Source organism: Pteropus alecto, unplaced genomic scaffold, assembly GCF_000325575.1.
Source record: "Pteropus alecto unplaced genomic scaffold, ASM32557v1 scaffold67, whole genome shotgun sequence".
Taxonomy (NCBI): domain Eukaryota; kingdom Metazoa; phylum Chordata; class Mammalia; order Chiroptera; family Pteropodidae; genus Pteropus; species Pteropus alecto.
The window spans coordinates 3,658,365-3,664,203 of NW_006441061.1; the positions used below are offsets into that span (position 1 = coordinate 3,658,365).

The window sequence follows — 5,839 nt, forward strand, 5'->3', positions numbered from 1 at the left end:
CTGCCATTTCCCGGCGGTGGAGCTTTGAGTAAATGACTTTACAACGCTGAGCCTCATTCCTCATTGGTCATGAAGATAAAAGCGGTACCTCTATCACAAGGGTGTCTAATGCTTGCGGAACATTGCTGGGCACGTAGTAAGTGCTTGAGAACTTATTACATGTGGGCCAGACATAGATGTGGCAATAGGTATGGATGGGAACTGGAACAGAACCCATCCAGACTCTTTTCCTCCCATGATCCCAGATGCAATCCTTCTTCTTGGAACACTTTATTACATTTTCTGGATGCCTCCTTACTTGACATCTGCCTGACGCCCAAGATGCCCCTTGTATATTTAGTACAGCACCTGGCATAGAGGAGCTGGGAGGGGAAGGGAAGAGAAGGGAAGGAAGGGGAGGAAGTAAAGAGGAAAGGAGGGTTCTTGCCTATGTTCTTACGGAAGAGGTGAGGTCCTCTGATGAGATGCCAGTGCTGGGTTGGAGGCGGAAATGAAGATGAGGATGAAGATTCCAGGTTTTAGGAATATAAGGCGATGGGACTAGAAGACAAGCGAGATTCTAGTCTAGGGTGCAAAATTTAATAGGGGCTATGTGCCAAAAACCTTAGTAGTCGAGACACATCATTGTTTAATGTAATATTTTTTTAAATCAAAACTAATGCCGACATTTCCATTATGAGCAAACTATGAATATTTTAAACAAAACCAGGATTCGTCACAGTATTGTGTTGATTGAGCTTGGGGCAAAAGGAAAAATTCTGATCCCATTACCCTAGTCCTGGCTCTCAGGGCCCTGCTGTTCCGCCCTCTGCCTGCAGGGGGTGGGGTCTGTCTGGTTTTGGCAAATAAATCTCCTCTGGGCCTTTGCTTTCTGGATTTGCGGAATTATTTAAAGTAGATGCAGACTTGGCCGAGTGGACAGTCTGCGAAGGCAGATAAGTCCTTTATCCTTTCTGGGCCTCGGCTTTCCTATCTGTAAAGGGCTAGGAGCTCACAATTCATTTCTAGCTCAAATATCTCAACCCTGAGTTCTCATTTGGCCTCTTCTTGACACGACGTTTGGAATGTAATTATTTTCAATTAAGCATCCAATCAGTGTTTCTCTTACAGCATCCTCTGATTGATTGAACACTCCATTACAAGAAACTTGTGAGTTGCTGAAGTTATGGTCTGCCTATTGTGTATAGCATGGTACGAGCACTCGCTCAATGCTTAACTATTTTTTTCTGGCTGAGAAGTTATTTCTGCTTTTTCTTCTTTAATTTGTTTATGTAATGAATTAAGTTGACTGCATCTCTAGTGACGAAGTCTCTTATTCCTGGGGGTGAGGGAGGGAACCCAAAAGTAAAAATGGTCTAGAGTAATGTTAGTAAAATGGATCGGGAACTTTCTACATTTTCCCATGATCTATAATAGTTTGTATAACATAAGCATAATCTGATCTTTAAAGACTGTATAAAACTCAGTTGTAAAACCATCTGGGCTTGGTGCCTCTTTCTACCTCCAACTTTTTATTAAAAATTTAAATCTACAGAAAAGTTGAGCACTCTTTAGCTAGGTTCACCAACTGTTAACAGTTTATCACATTTGTGTGTTCTCTCTACACACACACACACACACACACACACACACACACACACACACACTCACTCCTGCTCCACTTTGTACTGTATGAACTTAGCTGGAACCTAGTTTCCTAGAATTCTCTTTCCTGTGTGATTCCAAGTTGGGTTGGCCACAAAATAAATGTGCTCAAGGTCTAGAAGGAGCAGCCGTTTTTTATGCTTTGTGCTTGGGCGGAGGGCCTCAGGCCCTGCTGTAGCTGGCACGTGGTTGTCACTGGACTGCTAACTTGCCTTGTTGGTTTGGGCAGCACCAGGGCCTGTGACTTCTCTGGTTCCTGCTAGGAGACTAGCTTCTGAGTCCTGGGCCAGCTATGTGTGTGTACAGCTCTGCAAAGGACACCAGTTCTCTTGCAGGTCAGCTGTCTCACTGAAGTTGGAGAGGGTGAGGGACACAGATGTCCCAGTTTGTCCTTGCTCTCCCCATGATACATCCATCTCTCCTTTCCAGTCACCAGCAGGTGTCAAGGCCTTGAACATTCCGTTTCACCAGCACCCACGACTGCATGAGGTCTGGTCCCTGTTACCAATCCTTTACATCACTGTAGTGGCCCTGCATCTCTGGATCACACGCACACCACACTTAAATTTTCTTTGCTCAACCATCTGAAAGGTGAAACAAAAACGTCAAACACTTCATTCCTAACTACAGTTTTTAAAAATGCTATCTCCTGAGATTTAGGACTTTCTTGTATATAAACAAAATCCCATTATCCTGACCAAGAAAATGTCATTACCCCAACCAGCAGTAACTAGATATAATATTATCTAGCACATTATCTTATTCAGATTTCTCTGTCTCAATAATGTCCTTTTAGCTGCTTTTTAAGAAAAACCTCTAGGATCTAATCCAGAATCCTTCAGCGAATCTGGTTGTCATAGCTCTTTAATCTTTTCATCCAGAATCGTTCTGCTTCTCTCCACCTCCTTTTATGACTTCGATTTTTTTCAGAGTCTAAATCAATTGTCTTATAGAATATCCCACCATTTTTCTTCTTTAATTTGTTTTTGTACTTCATTAATCTTGTTTCGATTTGTCTGTTTGTTTCTTCATGATTAGATTCAGGTTGAACATTTTGGGGCTGGAATACAACATAGGTGGTGTTGTATATTTTCCATTGTGTCATCTTAAGAAGTACTTAATGTTAGATTGTCCCATTATTTTGGAATGCAATCTTTTTAATGATCTTTCTAATCTCCATGGTTCTTAGGCTGTTAAAATTTTCTATTTTGGGGGTCAATTTTGATAGCTTATATTTTGCTAGAAAAAAATCATCTATTTCCTTTTGTTATTCTATTTATTACCATAATAGTTTTAATAATTATTTTAACAATATCTGTCTGTGTTTATATTGCCTTTCTCATTCCTATTGAATATTTTTGCTTTTTCTCTTTGCTTTGTTTTCTCACACTTGCCTTTACTTAAGATTTTCTCATTTGATTTGTTTTTTTTCTAACAAATTTTATTTATCCTTTTAGTATTTTCCCCATTTTATTAATGCCAGCTTTCATCTTATTTTTCCCTCTTATTTTTTGCTGTCTTCCTAATTTCTTAGGTTGAATACTTAATTCCTTATTTTTGGTCTTTTATTAATAATAAAAGTATTTAAAGCTATGAATGTTCATCTGAGCACAACTTTAACTGTGTCCTACAGGGTTTTAGTATAAAGAATTCTTTTCATTTACTTTTTGAGATATTCTTTAAAATAACGGTATACTGTATTAATTGTGTAATGAAAAGTGAAGAAAATGTATAAAAGCAAACCTCATTATACTTCAATCGCATTGTCCAGGATTTCCCTGCTGTAGTCAGAGGGGAAAACACAGAAATTACTAATGATGATGGCATAGCAATAGCAGAGGAATTGATCTTGCCTCTTGAGGAAGGAAACGGCATTCTTTTAGCATGAGGAAGGCCAGTAGGGGTAGCGGGGTGGTGAGACATGGATCTCATAGGAGTACAAATGGCAGGAGAGTCATCTTCAGAGTAAAAGAGGTCCTTTTCTTTGCCTGCCTTCCTTCCTTTCCTTCTTTCCTTCCTTCCTTTCCTTCCCTTCCTTCCTTCCTTCCTTCCTTCCTTCCCTCCCTTCCTCTCTCCCTCCCTCCCTCCCTCCCTCTCCTTCCTTTCCTTTCCTTTCATCCTTTCCTTCCTTCCTTCCCTCCTTCTTTTTAAGGAATCAAAGAAAACACCAAGGTGGGACCAAGTAAACTCTAAACCAGAATGCAGAATTCAATGCTCTGTCTCTTCTCGTCCATGAGGCCCATCAGTGGGCAGGTTGGGGCATGGGGTTGCTTGTAGCTTTCAGTGAAACAGGGTAGAACTGTTTACAAATATGCTTGAACAGCTCTCGGGTGGCCATGTTTTCGCCACAGAAGGTGGCAGCATTTTTAGGCCCCAGGGTGGGATACTGCAAACAGATGGCTTCAGATTCTTGGGGATCTATTCAACAAAATAATAGCAATTTTTGTTTCGTATATTAAACATCTGCTCAAACAACTCTTCTGTGTATACAGAGCATGACTGTGATGTGTTTAAGGGGGTGGCTTATCAACAGCTGGAGCAAGGGTCACGGCCTGCAAGGGAGAGAGGGATATGGGGGTTAAGAGTAGCCCAGAGCATCAGAGAGGGCTGGGAGTTCCCGTGTAGAGGGGCAAGGAGGTCCCCAGATTTCTGGGCCGCGAGCATGGAGCTTGTGGACAATCAGACCCCACCCAAAGCCTGCCTCCTCTGTTCCTCTGCTTGGCACAGAGTATTATTCCCCATATATGCTTCCTGTCGTTGTCATCATCGCCACTATCCCCATCGCCGTCACTATTCTACGAGGGAAGGGAAGGCACCTGAAATGTCTCCAGGGTGCGCAGGTCGTGGTGAGGGGAGCCAGGTCCCCAAGATTGACCCCCTTGTCTACCTGTTTTCTAACTCAGGAGCAAGAAGACATCGAGTGTGATTCAAGATAAGGAGCCTCGGACCCAGGTTATGTATAAATGGACAATGGAGAAACTGATGCCCAAAAGGAAGAAGTGCCTGGCAGGGGCTACCCAATAAGGCAGGACTGGAGCCTACGCATGACTCCTGCTCCCCGAAGCTAAGAGTTGTATTGGGTCTGCACTTGGGTGGGGAAGGCGGTGGGTCCTGACTCTGCCATGGGGTAAGGTGGGAAGGCGGCTGCTGTCAGGGAGAGGGGTGAGTGGGGTAAAGTGGAGGTGGGAAGACAACAGACAAAAGGAGAGGGAGGGAAGAGGGAGCTGGAAAGGCTAGAAAGAACCTGTGTTTAATTTGAGTTGGGAGGGCCAGGCATCCCTGCTTTTCTCAGGCTACTGGGAGCTTTCCGGGGTCTACTTTACATGACACTGGCGCTGGGGGGATGTGTCATGAGCTGAGATGGGGGTTAAGGTGTTGCTAAGTAACAGTCCGCCTTGGATCTAACGATGGAGCAATCCTCCTCCCAGCCACCCTCTGAGCCAGGGCAGATCCAGGTTCTGTGGGGCCTGAAGCTTCAACAGTATGGTGGGAGGGGCTCTCCCTAAGGAAAATAAAACAATGACCAAACCAAAATTAGGGACAGAGCCTTAGAAGGGGCCGTGCTTCACAGTATCCCCAGTTCCGCTGAGAGTCATCTCTGGTTTCTTTTCCCTGAGTCCCACCACTTCTGGAGGAGGGTGAGAATTTTTACATAAATATGTACCCATGTCGCCATCCCTCAGATCGAGACACAGAACACTTCCAAAGTCCAGGGCACTGCCTCTCTTCCCAGTAAATACTCCTTGCCCGCCATCCTCATGAGATAATCGTGGTCCTGATTTCTCTTGTCACAAATTAATTTACTGTTCTTGAAACTTCATATGCATGGAATGCATATAAAAAAAAAGTGTCTATTTTTATGTCTGGCTCGAAAAGGCTCTGAGAGCCGGAGGTGCCGCAGAGCTCTGTGATAAGAATTCAAACTTTGGGCTCAAACATACCTGGTTCGGCCAGGAATTTGCTATATGTTCCACGATGTGCTGTATTTCAGTTTTCTCATCAGTAAAATAGATGTAAATCACCATACCCATTTCATAAGATTTGAGGGGGGGAGGGATTAAATACCGTGCATGGAGCACTTGGCATATAAAGGTACTCAGGAAGTGGCAGGTGTGATTTCTATTCATTTCAAGTATGTTTGACCCCTCCCGCCCCCACCCTCCTCACCTGAACTATTTTTTCTTTTTTTTTTTTT

General features: G+C 43.3%; 1 long non-coding RNA gene across 1 annotated transcript in view; it reads right to left on the reverse strand.

Moving 5' to 3' along the window:
• Positions 1-1,684: 1,684 nt before the first annotated feature.
• The window catches only part of LOC112484783, a 12,516-nt gene continuing 8,361 nt past the window's right edge, over positions 1,685-5,839 (reverse strand). The window contains exon 4 of the long non-coding RNA XR_003048200.1: positions 1,685-2,228. This is a non-coding gene — a long non-coding RNA (uncharacterized LOC112484783). The remainder of the gene's footprint in view (positions 2,229-5,839) is intronic.